This window comes from Trichomycterus rosablanca, chromosome 2 (assembly GCF_030014385.1).
Source record: "Trichomycterus rosablanca isolate fTriRos1 chromosome 2, fTriRos1.hap1, whole genome shotgun sequence".
Taxonomy (NCBI): domain Eukaryota; kingdom Metazoa; phylum Chordata; class Actinopteri; order Siluriformes; family Trichomycteridae; genus Trichomycterus; species Trichomycterus rosablanca.
The window spans coordinates 30,285,167-30,304,747 of record NC_085989.1 but is presented as its reverse complement, the minus strand read 5'-3'; the positions used below and the strand labels follow the sequence as shown (position 1 = coordinate 30,304,747).

The 19,581-nt window shown below is 38.6% G+C and overlaps 1 protein-coding gene across 1 annotated transcript in view; it reads right to left on the bottom strand.

The window, feature by feature from the left end:
- gabbr2 (gamma-aminobutyric acid (GABA) B receptor, 2) overlaps positions 1-19,581 on the bottom strand; it is a 217,885-nt gene that overhangs the window by 108,793 nt on the left and 89,511 nt on the right. The window lies entirely within an intron of this gene.

The following is a 19,581-nucleotide window of genomic DNA, read 5'->3' as shown; positions in this document are numbered from 1 at the left end:
CATCAGCTTTGTTTGGCCTTTTCATGCTGGAAGCAGTTTGATAAGCCAGGTCAAATCCTCTGTCAGAACTATGGTAGTCCAGAGTATAGGTGAGAACAAATCAACACAGTCACACGTCTCTATAAAAGGCAGCAATCACACCTTCTGAGAGCGCCCATGGTGACAGGAGCTGTGAAAGCTGGCACCATTGACAGTCATCTTCAGCTGACTGGCATTAGTGTGTGTGTGTGTGTGTGTGTGTGTGTGTGTGTGTGTGTGTGTTTGTAAGTAATAATTCATGGTCCTATTGAAGACCTTCAAATGCTTGCTCTGTCAGTAATTCCTATCCTGTGTAATGATTAAGGTCCTTTTTTCTTTACTAAATAAGGTTTAAGTACAATTCTGTGAAAATATGTTTAAGCTCCTTTTCAGCTCCTACAGTAATTCCTGTCTGAACATTGCACTGTTAGCAGCTTTCAAGATTTCAAAAGGTTTTAAGTCAATGCATGCTCTGAAAAAGACACTTATCAAAGGTGTACAGATAAACCAATACAGACATTTTTTTCAATATATCTTCAATATATATTTAAGACAGAAAGCCAGAAAAACAGCCTGTTTTAAACAGCACTTGCTCAGCAAATTAATACATTTTTTCCCAAATAATAAAGCCTGAAGGTTTTGGTCTTTTAGAGATAAACATATGGTCTTCCAGCTTATTCTTTGATTTTAAATTCAAAGCTTCTGGCAAATGAGTGTAGTTTTGCTTTATGAACAATTTCTTTAGCATATTTTGTGTTTAAGACAAAACTTTTACTATGGCCACCCAGCCCAACCACATCGAAACTAAACTACTAAATTAGGAAACTAGTAAAACACACCAACAAACCTTTATTTATTTCTTGTTATTTTATGATGTACAGTAGTTTGCTGTTTCACAAAAATTATTGTTTATCATCATCACAATCAAAGACAAAACTTTATACAAAACACAAATGTATGCCTTTAATATCAGACCATTAATGTCAGTTTTTTCATGTTGTCATTTATTGAATTAATTATTCAGGTTTGTATTTAGTTTGATGCCATCTGAAAATACTGCACGCAAGGAATACACTTTAGACATACTGTCAGTCATTCACAAAACAACGCACTTAGACCTTCACTCATTCACACATTCACTCATACATAGAAGTGATTTAGAGTCGCTAGTCCAGGCTGCATATTTTTGGCAGTTTAGAGGAAACAGAAGTACCCAAAGGAACACACTATTGTTAAGTGTTTTTGTGCTGTTTCCATTTAAATCAAATCAAAATGGATTGACAAATGTGTTTTTTTTATTAGCATTTTACATTAGCATTCTTCCAGTGATAGTAATATTGGCAACTGTTAAATGGCAGAGACCCCAGCATGGTAAAAATAATAATTCAAGATTTGTTATCTTAGATTTCCTGCAAATGTGTATCAGTCTGGGTGGTGTAACCAAGGCACAACACTGGAGGAATGAGTCTTTAGTCTGTTATAAAGTCTCTGTCTTTCCCAGTACACAAGCAGGCTTTTCAGAAGTAGAGACAAGATCAATTCTGTTTGCTTGTACTCCTTCTCAGGACTTCAACCACAAGTAGATTTGAAATTGAAAAAGCAATGTTGGTCAGGACTCAATTGACCATCTCGTACAATGTGTGGACTCGTATTGGAGCCGAAATGGAATTGACCTTTAGCCTGCATTTTTTTACAGATGTGATCTTTCTGACCTGTAATCGGACATGGAAAATGTGCCTCATCTGTTCTAATTTCTGGCTCATTGAATATAAGGAAATGCTATCCCTACAGATATATTGTCTCAGCTTCAACAGTAGATTAAGTTACAGTAGTATGAGACTCGAGCAATAAAACAGTTAACCTGATTCACCTACATTTTTAGACCTTATAACTCCTAGAAATCATGCTAGGCTTAGTACAGCTAGTAGAAAGAGTATAATATCCTCAGCATAGGATAGCATGTTGTGTATTTGGCTGTGCTACATTTATGGACAATTATTAGGATTTTGTAAACTAGTTTCTACCCCCTGTTTTCCAGTTGGGGTTTTGAATACATCGTATCAAATCTCAGCTCTGCCTTCTGACTGGGCTGGGCGGCAGCATGCGGCCACTGCTGGCTGACTGATGGCGCCTGCACAGGGCTGAGGAATAATGCTGATGGAGGTGTGGCCCTCCGTACACAGTGCCCATCGGTGTATGAACTCGACTCGTGCAGGTGAAAAATGCAGTCTGTACTGACTGTGTGTGCCGAAGGGGGCGTATGTCAGTTGAGAGGCGTCCTCAGTCAGCGGTGAGGGGTAGAATCAGTATAGAGGGCGCATTCAGGGTAATTGGACATGACTAGATTAGGGGAGAAAATTGGGGGGGGAGTGGGAAAAATTAAAACAAATAAATAAATAAAAAAACAATAAAAATACTACTGAGTTAGAAATAAATGAGACTATATTTTGTATTTTTATTAACATTTATCAGCACAAAGTTGATTATTTGAAACTTTAAAAAAAAAACTGCAGAAGACTATAAATTCAAACCAACTAGGTCCTCCTCAGTCAGATAAACACTAATTCCCTAAAGCCTCTACCAAACCTGCCAAATTACACCTACAAGTTTTCACACTTCTGAATTAAGCACTCCAGCTGACTGTGCTACAACATACCAAAGCCAAATAAACTAAAAATATGTCTTGCAAGATATCCCTCATTGCATTTACATTGCAAAAGTTTTCATTGCACTGAAATGGAGCTTGTTAAAATGTTTCTTTTTAATTTCTGAGAACTTTAATTCATAACATAAGCAAAAAATCATCTTAAACTTTAATTAACCATCTGTGGCTAACGAATGCCTTAGAAATAGGCTTCCCTTGTAATTTAGTTTACTTAAAGGTGTTTTAATGCAGTGAAATACTCTCTGTTACTTTTCTAACAGCACCCCAATATTACACATTTTAGTTTTTTTATTTTACTAGCTTTAAACACTTTCACTTTTTTTGTTGCATTTTTCCCAATTTTCCTCCCAATCTAGTCGTATCCAATTACCCTATTGCATTATGCTTCCTCTCTACTGATACTAATCCTTACTGCTGACTGAAAAATGTGGGACTGTCACACGCCCCCTCAGACACGTGTGCAGTAGCCGACCTGCACGAGTTCATATGCGGATCAGCTTTGTGTACAGAGAGTCACACCCTGATCAATGCATTTTTTCCCGACTCTATGCAGGTGCCATTAATCAGCGTTAATCAGAGTTCGAAATGTCAGCTTTGGTGTGCTAATGTTTTTTACCTCTGCACCATCTGAGCGGCTACGTTCACTTTTAAATTAAGTTTTTGACATTATATATATTTCATATTATATTCTAATGTTTAGTTTTGGTCTGAGTTTTACTGACCAAAATTGTCCCCCTAAGACTTAAAAAATCAGGTTTATTTATTTATTTATATGTACATATACATTTAAGATGAGAGAAGCATCATTACCACCTATTCCATTTTTCATTATGGCTACACAACATGAGCATTGCTCCAAACACAGGGATTAAGAATGCCAATTAGGGAGAAGGAGGGCCTGTATTGTGTTGCTTTTGGCAAATCCATATCCACCCATGGGGCTCACAGCTTTTAAGACTCTCATGGATGATTTAAATACTGGCCCATTATTCAGTATATGGGAAAAAGGGGAAAGAGTTTCCCTGACAAGTGCAACAAACTGAAAAAGAAGCTGCATTACCAACATTAACAAAACTTCCCTAAGCAACTATACAAAATACTGTGATGGACTGGCACCCTTACAGGTTTTAATAATTGCCTTGCATCCAAGTGTTTTCAAGTGGCAGTGGGTTCACTGTGACCCTAACAGAACAAAATGCTTGGTGAATGTAAATAAATGAAAGACCTACACATATTTAAATAATAACATAAATAAAACACATATTTGTTATCTTTCATGTAATCACTGTATTTTGTGTGTATGAATAATTTACTTTTGCATGGTAAAATTCTTCAAAGCAATTAATGAAATGCATAGTCCTTCATGTATTCTATCTTTGTTTGCTAGGGGCTGTATAAGGACTGGACTAAGAGTTGATTTGCTTTGTCTTCAGTTTAGAGGAGCTAGTTAAATGGTTTGGAAATCTCTCAAGATTTCCCCTGATTAACTCCTGCCTAAAAACACCTATAAGAATCTCACAGATTGGGAACATTTTGGATCCCTCAGGAAGAGTGAAATCTATAGTCAGCAATAGAGAAATCTGCTAACCTTCTCAGCCTGCTTCTCCAGCTAAGCAACCCTCACCAAAAGAAGCAGATGGGAAATGATGACACAATTTGCAGATGTAATGATGTTGGCTCACATAGTAGACTGCTGTGACACATTTTAATAGCACTGCCTTAATTAGAATATTTCTTCCCAAGAGTTGTTCCTTTATAATAAAAAAAAAAAACACTTGGTCTATAACACTGTTAGCATATATTGTGAAAATGTAGGCTGCTAAATGAAAAGGCTTATTTTACATTTTCAGCATTTAGCAGACGCTTTTATCCAAAGTGACTTACACAATGAGCAATTGAGCGTTAAGGGCCTTGCTCAGGGACCCAACAGTGGCAACTTGGTGGTGGCGGGGCTTGAACCGGCAACCTTCTGTTTACTAGTCCAGTACCTTAACCACTGAGCTATCACTGGCCCTTAGTTAATTATAACATTTAAAGAACATGCTCCACAGTTTGCTTTGCCCCATAGCAATGTTCTGTCATTCCACAGGGGGTAAAGGCGTTCCTCAGAATATAATTATTCCAACCTTCGTCCTTTCAGACTTTTCTGTAATGACCTGCAATGCATTAGTGCAGCTCTTTAGCATTGACTGCTTATCCTGCTTGCTAATGAGTTATAGCACTCCATTAGATGCAAGGGCAGGGCAGGAAAAAGGTATCACACTGAATTGAACTTCCTTTTGGCAGATACTTTGTCAAAAGGTGACATGCCTCTCTTGCAGGCATCCAGCCTAAAATGTCTTATTTAAAAGATGATTTCCCCCTCTAGCTGAAATATTTCCTTTAGATTAAGTGTGTTTATGCAACACTACAATAAATGTTTTATACAAATATACCTACCAAATATAGCATTGACTGTCACATTAACAAGAGTATATTGTTTTCCAAACACACTATAATAACTCACAAATGCACTCAGCATGAAGCCTGTGTTCTGTTTGTAAAATAGTCATGGAACTGGTGAACAAAAACGACACAGATAAATCAATGCACACCGTCAAACCAAAAAAATTTCAACAAAGCCAAACAATTAATAAAAAAAGAGAATCAAAAAGTATCAATATCCAAAGCATTTGTGAGCCATAATTTCACCCAGGCAAAACATTACCTGGTAATCAAAGGAAGACTGTTGATTACTATTAAATAAATGTCAATTGGAGGACTTCCAAAAAAGGGGCAGAAAGTAAGGTGCAATCTCTGGCCAGGAAAAAATCGGGACTGGCCTAGACTGACAAGTCTGAGAGTTAAAATTTTGATCAGGTGATCAAAAAATGTCAAGGAGACTAAAGTGGAAGGAAGGAAGGACGGAAGGATCCATCCATCCATCCATCCATCCAAAGAAGTCAATTATGGCCCAGAGTCCTAATCTTATATCTAATCTAATATCCATGTAAAGACCTCAAAAGTGCTGTACACCACCAATACCCAAGAACCTCCAGGTTAAAGTCAAAGTTTGTAAAGAGTCAAAATTCCATAGTTTCGTCAAAACTGCTTCATGAGCTTGTGCCAAATGAACATAGACTTAAAACATACACTGATCAGCCATAACATTAAAACCACCTCCTTGTTTCTACACTCATTGTCCATTTTATCGGCTTCACTGACCATATAGAAGCACTTTGTAGCCCCCTTTCATGCTGTTCTTTAATGGTCAGGACTCTCCCAGGACCACTACAGAGTAGGTATTATTTAGGTGGATCATTCTCAGCACTGCAGTGACACTGACATGGTGGTGGTGTGTTAGTGTGTGTTGTGCTGGTATGAGTGGATGAGACACAGCAATGCTGATGGAGTTTTTAAACACCTCACTGTCACTGCTGGACTGAGTATAGTCCACCAACCAAAAATATTTAGCCAACAGCACCCCGTGGGCAGCGTCCTGTGACCACTGATGAAGGTCTAGAAGATGACCAACTCAAACAGCAGCAATAGATGAGCGATCGTCTCTGATTTTACATCTACAAGAAGGACCAAGGTCCTTTAAGGTCTAATAGAGTGGACAGTGAGTGGACATGGTATTTAAAAACTGCAGCAGTGCTGCTGTGTCTGATCCACTCATACACAACACAAACACACCACCACCATGTCATTGTCACTGCAGTGCTGAGAATGATCCACCACCCAAATAATACCTGCTCTGTGGTGGTCCTGACCATTGAAGAACAGGGTGAAAGCAGGCTAAAAAAGTATGTAGAGAAAAAGATGGACTACAGTCAGTAATTGTAGAACTACAAAGTGCTCCTATATGGTAAGTGGAGCTGATAAAATGGACAGTGAGTGTAGAAACAAGGAGGTGGTTTTAATGTTATGGCTGTAGAACATAGATCCAAAAACACTACTTGCTTTACTAACTAATAAGGGCGGCAAAGTTGCTCACATTATTTTGCATTAGGGTGGTAGGCACGCAATGACTAAAAATAGATAGAACCTTTTATTGTCATTATACTTGTGTACAACGAAATTTAGGAAGCACCAGGCATAATCCTACTAAGATATTAAAGGAATTCACCAAATCAAAACTGCTGCCTAAAAGACTGAAGGAAATAAAATAAATAAAGGTCACTGCATCATTGGAGTAAAAAAACACTACTTTATGCCATGAAACACAGAAGAAAGGGACTGATCTGAGCAGAAACTAAAAAAATCTCTGGTGCAACTCTGCCAGCTACTCAATCCGCTTGCAACTTACAACCCAAATGCTCACAAGAAAAACAGCAGAGGAAAAATCAGAAAACTGGCAGCAGTTATAAATAAACCCATGTGAAAAACTGAAACAGTAGGGTTTCTGGTTTTAAGTTCCTGAAAACCAGAACTGAGGGATTCTAGCAAGTGAGCAGACAGTCAGGAAGTTAGATAACTGAACTAAATCTCATGTATGAACTGCACCTTCCTTCAATCTGCTCCTACAACCCTCCACACCCCCACTACCCTGCTGGCCACTGTGGGTACGGCACATTAGACATTTATGTGTTCTGGAGTCCTGCATTTTTACACAAAGAATCAGCCAGCACATTCAAGTAAGGATGTGATGAAGTTTTCATACATCTCCTTTTTCTCTTTTCTCCTTCTGTTGTCCCTGTTTCCTGCTGATTGTGCTAAAATGCTTTAACCAGGTTTGAATTGACAACCCCATAACCCCTATTCCCTAGGTGGTAGGAGCACACCAACCTGCATATCCTTTCCATCAATCTCCTGGTGTCAGTGTTAATTAAATCTAGAGAGAAGAACCTCTGTCTGTCAGACCTTTTGGCTCAAAAGCCTGGGGACTGGAAGGTCACAAAGCATAGCCAAGAAGTCCAGTAAAGAAAATAAAGCATTTTATCTTAGTAGTATAATATTTATTTATTTATTTATTAGGATTTAAATGTCATGTTTTACACACTTTGGTTACATTCATAACAGAAAGTAGTAGTTACTGGTTACACAAGATTTATGAGTTCACGAGTTTAATGTCAAACACAGTCATGGAAAATTTTGTATTTTCATTTCAGCTAACTGCATGTCTTTGGGAGGAAACCAGAGCTCCTGGAGGAAACCCACACAGACACAGGGAGAACATGCAAACTCCACACAGATAGGACCCGGACCGCCCCACCTGGGGATCAAACTCAGGACATTCTTGCTGTGAGGCGACAGTGCTACCCACTGAGCCACCGTGCCGGCCCGAGTATTATAATAAATGGCTTTAAGAGGGGGATAGCAGGAAGACATAATGCATCCACAGACTGTCTGTTTGTGTATGTGTGGTGGGGCGGCTGTGTATGAAATAAAATAATTAAAACTGAACAAGGTATTGTAATGAATGAATTGCACATTTTGGGAGGTTATTATGACAAATTCTGAGCCTATAGGACCTCACAGAATGATGCCCTGATAGATCTGCAGCCTATCACAGGCAGCATCAACTTACTGTACAATCAGAGCTGCTTATTTTAACTCTTTTTGCACTAAACACAGATTAAAGAGGGATTATTTCATATATACAGTGTATCACAAAAGTGAGTACACCCCTCACATTTCTGCAGATATTTAAGTATATCTTTTCATGGGACAACACTGACAAAATGACACTTTGACACAATGAAAAGTAGTCTGTGTGCAGCTTATATAACAGTGTAAATTTATTCTTCCCTCAAAATAACTCAATATACAGCCATTAATGTCTAAACCACCGGCAACAAAAGTGAGTACACCCCTAAGTGAAAGTTCCTGAAGTGTCAATATTTTGTGTGGCCACCATTATTTCCCAAAACTGCCTTAACTCTCCTGGGCATGGAGTTTACCAGAGCTTCACAGGTTGCCACTGGAATGCTTTTCCACTCCTCCATGACGACATCACGGAGCTGGCGGATATTCGAGACTTTGCGCTCCTCCACCTTCCGCTTGAGGATGCCCCAAAGATGTTCTATTGGGTTTAGGTCTGGAGACATGCTTGGCCAGTCCATCACCTTTACCCTCAGCCTCTTCAATAAAGCAGTGGTCGTCTTAGAGGTGTGTTTGGGGTCATTATCATGCTGGAACACTGCCCTGCGACCCAGTTTCCGGAGGGAGGGGATCATGCTCTGCTTCAGTATTTCACAGTACATATTGGAGTTCATGTGTCCCTCAATGAAATGTAACTCCCCAACACCTGCTGCACTCATGCAGCCCCAGACCATGGCATTCCCACCACCATGCTTGACTGTAGGCATGACACACTTATCTTTGTACTCCTCACCTGATTGCCGCCACACATGCTTGAGACCATCTGAACCAAACAAATTAATCTTGGTCTCATCAGACCATAGGACATGGTTCCAGTAATCCATGTCTTTTGTTGACATGTCTTCAGCAAACTGTTTGCGGGCTTTCTTGTGTAGAGACTTCAGAAGAGGCTTCCTTCTGGGGTGACAGCCATGCAGACCAATTTGATGTAGTGTGCGGCGTATGGTCTGAGCACTGACAGGCTGACCCCCCACCTTTTCAATCTCTGCAGCAATGCTGACAGCACTCCTGCGCCTATCTTTCAAAGACAGCAGTTGGATGTGACGCTGAGCACGTGCACTCAGCTTCTTTGGACGACCAACGCGAGGTCTGTTCTGAGTGGACCCTGTTCTTTTAAAACGCTGGATGATCTTGGCCACTGTGCTGCAGCTCAGTTTCAGGGTGTTGGCAATCTTCTTGTAGCCTTGGCCATCTTCATGTAGCGCAACAATTCGTCTTTTAAGATCCTCAGAGAGTTCTTTGCCATGAGGTGCCATGTTGGAACTTTCAGTGACCAGTATGAGAGAGTGTGAGAGCTGTACTACTAAATTGAACACACCTGCTCCCTATGCACACCTGAGACCTAGTAACACTAACGAGTCACATGACATTTTGGAGGGAAAATGACAAGCAGTGCTCAATTTGGACATTTAGGGGTGTAGTCTCTTAGGGGTGTACTCACTTTTGTTGCCGGTGGTTTAGACATTAATGGCTGTATATTGAGTTATTTTGAGGGAAGAATAAATTTACACTGTTATATAAGCTGCACACAGACTACTTTTCATTGTGTCAAAGTGTCATTTTGTCAGTGTTGTCCCATGAAAAGATATACTTAAATATCTGCAGAAATGTGAGGGGTGTACTCACTTTTGTGATACACTGTATATACAATGCAAATACATTGTGCATCTTTTGTGGCAATGTTGAGAATAATTGCAGGACAATACACAAATAACACCTAATAATAATATGCAAACAATGTGAATGTGTGTATTTTTCACAATAAGCGTTCCGAGCATTTCATGCAGCAAGCTAAAAAAGAAAGAAAGAAAGAAATCATGTTCATCATGAGCAATTGTAGTTTTAAGTATACAATTATTACAATGTGTCTTCTTCTTTATAGTTCTGGTTAAAACGTACATAATTCAGTTTTTAGCTTAGTATTTTGGTCAGATAGACCAAAATAGAGTAGACACATGTGCTATGGCCAGATGAGTCTATGATTTAGCTGGTGTTTGATGGCAAAATGCTATCAGCAAACATGGTATTGTCATGGTATTTGGGTGCATCAGTGTCCATGACATTGGTGACTTGCATATGTGTAAAGATACCACTGACGTAAAGGCATATAGTGGGAGAGAAACATCTTAGACAGAGGCTTCCATCAAGGCAATGTCTTTTCCTGGGAAGTCCATGTTTATTTTAGCAAGACAATATTATGGCTTTGGGAGACACAGAGTACATGTGCTTGACTAGCCTGCCTGCAGTGCAGATCTGTCTTCTATTAAAAACATATGGCATACAATAAAGAGAAGAATCAGACAACGGAGACAATGGATTGTAGGGCAGCTAAAGTCTTGTATCAAGCAAGAATGGGCAAAGAAAGAAGGAAAGAAAGAAAAGAAATCATGTTCATGTTCATGTTCATCATGAGCAATTGTAGTTTTTAGTATACAATTATTACAATGTGTCTTCCTCTTTATAGTTCTGGTTAAAACGTACATAATTCTGTTTTTAGGTTTATTAAGTTAAAGAAGCTATAAAGTAAAACTCTGAGATTAGAATCAGTCGTATGTAAAATTGGAACTCTTTCCTTGCAGCAGCTCCAACTGAATCTGCACTACACATTGCACTCATTGCACCAGCACTTTTGTTCCCAACCCTATTTTTGGAAACCTAGACCCAATTAAGAAGACATTATCTAGATCTTTTATATAAGCGAGTATGTGTAAACAAAGCAAATTTTCTATTTAAACTTAATTACAGCTTTGGATTTCTTTCTGCATAATTTCTGTTTACAGACATCCAAAAATATGCCTAGAAACACAAAAAGTGTGAACACACAGCTTTAATAGGGTGGTGTTTAAGTGGCTACATCTGTTGTCTGATTGTAAATCTGTTATATCTTCTTACTAAGTAGACACATACCAGTCACCAGATATCTGCTTGGTCATGTCAGTTAGTTGGGGGAGTGTGTGTGAAAAGGGAAGAGTGGGTTTTCCATGTACATTGATAATACAAAACTATAATTTGCTTATGTGAACACTGGTTGTACACCTTTTTTTTTATCAAAATAAAGGTGTACAACTCTCATTAAGTCCTGTTCTGGTCAGGATATTCTGTTTATTCAAATATGAACAGTAAGGGGGATGTAAGTTTGACACTACACACTTACCTAACTCAATCACACCAAGGAAAAATGTTGAATAGCAAAAGTGAAGTAACTAAAGGAAATGTATGTAGACAGAGAGAACTTAGTCTAGCTCCAGGATCTGTACAGCACCTACACTACCTGCTGCATCAGTAATGAATAATAAATTATTTACAGCCCAGGCGATTGCTTCAATATTACCCAGCCGATAAAGCCTGGCTTCAGTAGGTTCCTATAATGTATTCCTGCCTACTATGTTTAAATGGAGGAAAGATCAATGTTTATTAGACAATAGCCTTTTAAATAGTCCTTTCAGGTCTCGCCCCCACAATTTACTTCTCAGTGGCTCTATGATGCTTTTAGTCATCAATCGTAATAATGTAAATATAATGTGCCAACTTTGTGAAAGAACTGTCAGTTTAAAAATTTCTTAATGCAAGATTGCAAATAATTTTGGTTTTTCACTTTGTACCATACATAATATTGTAAAAAGAGAAATGTGGAGAAATCACAGTTTATGTAGGGCAAGACTGGAAACCACTGCTAAAAAGTGCATTACATTCAAAAACTGTTCCCACTTAATGACAGTGAAATGCACCCAGAAAGTCTATTAGGCCAAAGGAAACTCACATCAGTTATATACAGAAACAGCACAGAGTTGTGTAGGGCCAAGCTTAACTCAGATAGACCAAAATAGAGTAGACACATGTGCTATGGCCAGATGAGTCTATGATTTAGCTGGTGTTTGATAGCAAAATGCTATTAGCAAACATGGTATTGTTATGGTATTTCGGTGCATCAGTGCCCAAGACATTGGTGACTTGCATATGTGTAAAGATACCACTGACATAAAGGCATATAGTGGGAGTAAAACATCCCAAAAGAGGCTTCCATCAAGGCAATGTCTTTTCCTGGGAAGTCCTTGTTATTTTAGCAAGACAACATTATGGCTTTGGGAGACACAGAGTACATGTGCTTGACTAGCCTGCCTGCAGTGCAGATCTGTCTCCTATTCAAAACATATGGCATACCATGAAGAGACAATGAAGACAAGGGAATGCAGGGCAGCTCAAGTCTTGTATCAAGCAAGAATGGGCAAAGATTCTATTCAGAAAACTGCAACAATTAGTGTTCTCACTTCCCAAACTATTAAAAAGTGTAAATGATAAGAAACGTAATATGCCTGTCCCAGCTTATTTTGAGTGAATAGCAGACATAGAATTCCAAATTTGTTTATAACATACAATTAAGTTGCTCCATAATTTTTTTTACCTTTGTACTTTTTGTACTTTTGTCAGTTTAATAAAGGTTTAATACTTTTACAATTCACATGCTTTTGTTTAGTATTTTACAAAATGTCCCAACATTTCTGGAAATATGGTTTGTAGGATTTGTATTTTACGTTACATATATAAAAGTTAGCCGAGTTTCTACTAAACAAAACTGTACGGAAACATAATTTTTTTTTAAAGATGTCATAAAATTAGTAGCCAGTTTATGAAATACATGTACCTTGTTGTTACCTGTGTTGTGCATTTTAGATAAAGCCATGATAAAGGTGTTATTTTAGCTATGCAGTAACTGATTATAATCCACACTGTACATGATACCCAAAAAAGCAGGGTGTAGGTATAACGTATGCTTTTTTAAAACAAATTAGTTATGTATTGTTTTTGAGCATATTCAGAGCTAAGAAAATAAGAGGGACATGGCATCCTGCAGTTTGCACCAGCATGAAGCAGCAAGAAAAATGCCTCTGTGCCTGATGTCTGACCATAAAGAGGCAATAAACAGATTCACATGCAGCACGACTCCACTAATGCACTGCTAATTGAGACAATTTAACCCCAATTACTGTGATCTTTGTTTAGGTGCATTCTGCCACAGAAATGACCAGCAAACTGACATTTCATGGTATTTGTTTAGAGTATTTTTTTTTTCTTTTTGTTCCACATGACACAGCATCTTACATATTCATCATTTTTATGTCTTAAATATGCTGGTTAAATAAATAATTTGCAGTCTATTGACTGGAAATTTGACATAATATCAAATGCTTAACTTTTGACCATCCTTACTGCAACAAATCTTTATTGCTAGATTTACGTCTTCTGCATTTAGCTGATGCTTTTATTCAAAGCGACTTACAGTACTTGTCTAAGCAATTGGAGGTTAAGGGCCTTGCTCAAGGGCCCAACAGTGGCAACCTGGCAGTGGTGGGGCTAGAATCAGCGACTCTTCGATTACTAGTCCAGTACCTTAACAACTGCCCTATTGCTGGATATTCTTGTTTGGTTTACATACGCTTTTTAATTGTCCAGCCATCCTGCTTGTGTGTGGCCTCTACTTGCAAAAAGTATATTAGAGGAGAGAAGATACAGAGGGGGAAATATAAGCAAATGTATTATATAACTAGAAAGAGTTATGCTCGCTCAGTGCTACAAGATTTATTTTTGTTCACAGGGTTCATTTATTATTTTTAATTCCTGGAATAAAAAAAAATACAGCGTCAATTTGTGGTCAATTAATTTTAATTAAAGTTCTTTTAATCTCTTTATTATCTATTTGCTTATTCTTAATTTATTTCAGTATAACTATCATCTAGGCTTTACGAGAAGGATGGGTCCCTGTTGAATCTTGTTCCTCTCAAGGTTTCTTATAGAACTGGATTCTGTAACTCTCAATTGACATAATATTGATTGATATACATTTTTCTTTTTTGTGAATAGTTTATTTAATTATTTGTATAAAAGGGAATTGAAAAATTGTCCAAAGAAAGCCAAATGCTAAATCATTAGCCATCATCCTCCCTGGTTACAATTATAAATTCCATAAATATCAGTACAGCCTTTGTGATTGTTGGGAGGCAAAGCATCCTAAAATGTGCTGAATCAAATAATTTTGTAGTGTAAGACAGGCATTAATATTGTGCTACACTTGTGATAAAGTGGATACTGAAAGAAAAATCTATTAGGCCCAAACCATCATCACAGTGAAGCCAAGAAAGTGCTAGCTTACATTAAATGTTCAATTATATTGCTGAGGCAGTGTGAAACTGACCGATTGCCATTGAACAGAGGCTAATGATGGGTCCAGGAAAACTGGAAACAGTTGTTCTCTGTCCATCATTAGCCTCTATTCATTTCAGTTCGGCTACTCACTTGTGCATTGTCCAACAAGAAGTATGCATTTTGGGTACTGTCATCTTTAGTATATACTATACACTGATCAGCCATAACATTAAAACCACCTCCTTGTTTCTACACTCACTGTCCATTTTATCAGCTCCACTTACCATATAGAAGCACTTTGTAGCTCTACAATTACTGACTGTAGTCCATCTGTTTCTCTACATACTGTTTTAACCTGCTTTCACCCTGTTATTTAATTGTCAGGACCCCCACAGAGCAGGTATTATTTAGGTGGTGGATCATTCTCAGCACTGCAGTGACACTGACATGGTGGTGGTGTGTTAGTGTGTGTTGTGCTGGTATGAGTGGATCAGACACAGCAGCACTGCTGGAGTTTTTAAATACCTGACAGAGACGATCACTCATCTATTGCTGCTGTTTGAGCAGGTCATCTTCTAGACTTTCATCAGTGGTCACAAGATGCTGCCCACGGGGCGTTGTTGGCTGGATATATTTTTGGTTGGTGGACTATTCTCAGTCCAGCAGTGACAGTGAGGTGTTTAAAAACTCCATCAGCATTGCTGCATCTTATTCTCATACCAGTACAACATACATTTACACACCACCACCATATCAAAGAGAAACAGATGGACTACAGTCAGTAATTGTAGAACTACAAAGTGCTTCTATATGGTAAGTGGAGCTGATCAAATGGACAGTGAGTGTAGAAACAAGGAGGTGGTTTTAATGTTATGGCTGATCAGTGTATATTTAGTAGAATGTACAAACATGGGTTTTAACAAAGAGAATTAGCCAGTCATCTGATGAAATTGTGATCTGGTAAAAAATGTAGATTAGAGAGGTTATGTCCCTGACTTATCAAGAAGAAATATCTGACAGAAAAGCTAGTATCAGAGTCTATTAGCATTGGTCTCACTCCCTTGTAATGATGGTCAGGACAATAGTGACTGATTAAATGTCACTGTGATGCTGCACAGCCCAGCACATTAGGCCTTACTGTATACCCAGCTGCAAATTCTTCACCACCCTCCAAACCCCAATGCTTTGTAAGCAAGATGATGGACCTCCCATTCAGTTCTGCATTGACTGTAGACAGGATAAAATATATAACAAAAGCCTGCAGGCTTTAACTGTCATTTGATGAGGTTACATCTATAGAGGCATGGAATGAGCATGCTCGCAGCTGGAGAAGAATGCAGTATCAGCAACACTGGTGGTGGTGAAAAATAAAAAGCCATGCACATTTAGACACAGCATGCAGAGTGCTGCATGAATACTCCCACTCATCCTCGCCTTCTGTCTCAGAAAGCCAAGTAATCAGGAGCTATGCATTTTTCTGAATAGAACTTGAATGGTAACTGTTAACTGTAATCGAGTGACTCTTGGACGAATTTATAGGGTCTAAAAGTGGACTACCTGTTTAAATAGCACAAGGGTATTGATCCTACAGCTCAGGCGCCCTTCAGTATGCCCATGTTTCCCTCGGGGTATGGATGCTATTGCTTCTCAGTGAGGGAAGGAGTGCTCATTGGCTTTCTTTTCATTATCTTATTGATCATCTCTGAGGAAACCAATGTTGCACAACAGTATTGCATGTCATTTAAAACCAGGATTGCTTTTTTTTACTGTGGATAATTATGCAAATACATTAAAAAATGTAGACAATTCAGAGATTTAGAAGCTTGTGGAGGTTAGTATATTTTCATTTTCAAAATGTGTGTAGATCTGTGAGTTACTAACAGTGGAATACTATGCATTAAAGATACACTATATTGCCAAAAGTATTCACTCACCCATTCAAATAACTGAATTCAGATATTCCAATCACTTCCATTGCCATTGGGGTATAAAACCAAGCACCTAGGCACGAAGACTGCTTCTACAAACATTTGTGAAAGAATGGGTCGCTCTCAGGAGCTCAGTGAATTCCAGCGTGGTACCGTGATAGGCAACAAGTCTAGTCGTGTAATTTCCTCGCTACTAAATATTCCACAGTCAACTGTCAGTGGTATCATAACAAAGTGGAAGCGATTGGGAATGACAGCAACTCAGCCACGAAGTGGTAGGCCACGTAAAATGACAGAGCAGGGTCAGCGGATGCTGAGGAGCATAGTGCGCAGAGGTTGCCAACTTTCTGCAGAGTCAATCACTACAGACCTCCAAACTTCATGTGGCTTTCAGATTAGCTCAAGAACAGTGCGTAGAGAGCTTCATGGAATGGGTTTCCATGGCCGAGCAGCTGCATCCAAGCCTTACATCACAGAGCGCAATGCAAAGCGTTGGATGCAGTGGTGTATAGCACGCCGCCACTGGACTCTTTATTACGCTTCTCCGTCTGGCAAGCTGATGAACGAGTCTGGGTTTAGCGGTTGCCAGGAGAACGGTACTTGTCTGACTGCATTGTGCCAAGTGTAAAGTTTGGTGGAGCAGGGATTATGGTGTGAGGTTGTTTTTCAGGAATTGGGCTCGGCCCCTTAGTTCCAGTGAAAGGAACTCTTAATGCTTCAGCATACCAAGAGATTTTGGACAATTTCATGCTCCCCACTTTGTAGAAACAGTTTGGGGATGGCCCCTTCCTGTTCCAACATGACTGCGCACCAGTGCACAAAGCAAGGTCCATAATGACATGGATGAGTGAGTTTGGTGTGGAAGAACTTGACTGTCCTGACCTCAACCCGATAGAACACCTTTGGGATGAATTAGAGTGGAGACTGTGAGCCAGGCCTTCTTGTCCAACATCAGTGTCTGACCTCACAAATGCGCTTCTGGAAGAATGGTCAATAAGTCTCATAAACACACTCCTAAACCTTGTGGAAAGCCTTCCCAGAAGAGTTGAAGCTGTTATAGCTGCAAAGGGTGGGCCGACATCATATGAAACCCTATGGATTAAGAATGGGATGTCACTTAAGTTCATATGTGTGTGAAGGCAGACGAGCAAATACTTTTGGCAATATAGTGTATATGTTTTATAATTTTTAAAGAAAAGCAAAATAATTTAGCCCAAAAAGTCTTTTTACCTAAAGGAAAAAAGGAACGTCATGGTAAAATCTTTGTTTAATAGTCTTATAGAATTCACCTGCGCAAATTATCTGATGGTTATTATGATTCAGTATTTTTCAGCACCAAAAGGGGTGACTCTTAAAGCGATCATAAATTTTAAATACATAAAAATGACAAAGTTACCGAATGACAGGGTGTATTGTGTCTGCTTATAACATTTAAACCTCTGGTAGTATGGAATCCCAGTAGACAGTGTTGATACTGAGAAATCCCACTGGTGGAAAAAGTTCAGACTGGACAGGAAGGATCTTAGACTTGCCCTTTTCTGTTGCGTGGAATATTTCTCTGGGGTAGCACGCTATGCAATATAATATGAGCTCGAGAAGTAACAATGACTTGCCAAAGCCTTAGAGGCTCAGACTATAATTGGTTATTTATCCATGAAAGTGCTCCCTTGAAATCAATATAACAGGCAAGCCCATTTCCTCTCTCCATTCAGAAAAAATACTAATCCTCCATTTTCATTTATAATGTCTTAGAGATTGGAACAGCTCTTTCTACACATTACACGTTCATCTCCCCAGAAATAATTTAATTTACAGTCCATCAGTCAACTCCTCACATCAGCCATGGAAAGATATGTCTGAAGATGATCGGAAACACCAAAGGCATTGCTCCAAACTTTTAGCTCTCACTCAGACTGTAGATCAAAATGGAAGCACTTAGTGGCAAGGAGTGGAGTAAGTATCAAATATGCTTTTTATATGCATAACTTTCAAATAATGCTTATAAAGATGGTAATAGACCTTTTCTAACACATAAACAGTTATACAGTTAGATAAAGCCAAAAATTGCTTGCATAAGCCTGAACATTATTATTACCTTTTGTATATTATGTGTAATATCTAATAATACTACTAATTAGTATGAAGTAGTGAAGTGGCATTGCATGTAGAGTGTCAGTGAGAATTTGGGATTGTTAATTTAACAGAGCTTTTGTAATGTCAGGCAAGAAGGGTGGGCTTTTTAGAAGAATAGAATGCCTTTATTTGTCATATATACTGTACATATATACAGTAATGTTCAAAAAAATAGCAGTGGTTTTAAAAAAGTGAATAAAGCACAAAATCATTATGATAACTTTTATTTCCATAAATGCAAATGCACTGAAAATACTACTTTCAATTATAATTCAAAACATTAACAAAATTTAGCCAGTTTGTGTTAATCCTTTACAGAAAGTTAAGAAAAATGAATATTAGGCTGTTCAAAAAAATAGCAGTGCCAGCATTTTTCTTTAAAAACTCAAAAAATTTATCTATAAACTGAAAATTTTTTTGGAGGTTTCACTTTACTTTAATATTTAACTAATAATAACTAATATTTAGTGGCATAACAATTGTTTCTGAGATCTGTGTTGCATGGAGTCGACCAACTTCTGGCTCCTCTGAACAGGTATCCAGTCCAGGATTATTAGACGACATTCCACAGTTCTTCTGCATTTTTGGGTTTTGCCTCAAAAAAACATGTTTCAGATATCAGCCCACAAGTTCTCTCTGGGATTGAAGTCAGGGGATTGGGCTGGCCACTCTATTACCTTAATCTTGTTTGTCTGTAACCAGGATGGTTTGGGTCATTGTCATGTTGAAACACCCATTTTAAGGACATTTCTTCTTTGACATAGGGCAACATGATCTCCTCAAGTATTCTGATATATTTAATCTGATCCATGATCCCTCGTATGTGATAAATAGGTGTAACACCATGGTATGAAAAACATCCCCATATCATCATTTTGTACCACCGTGCTTTACTACCTTCACAGTGTACTGTGGCTTGAATTCAGTGATCGGGGGTCGTCTGACATGCTGTCTACGGCCACTAGACCCAAAAAGAACAATTTTGCTTTTACCAGTCCACAAAATGTTGAGCCATTTCTCTTTGGACCAGTCAATGTGTTCCTTGGCAGATTTGAACCCATTCAGGACACGTCTTTTTCTTAACAACGGGACTTTGCAAGGAGTTCTTGCTGG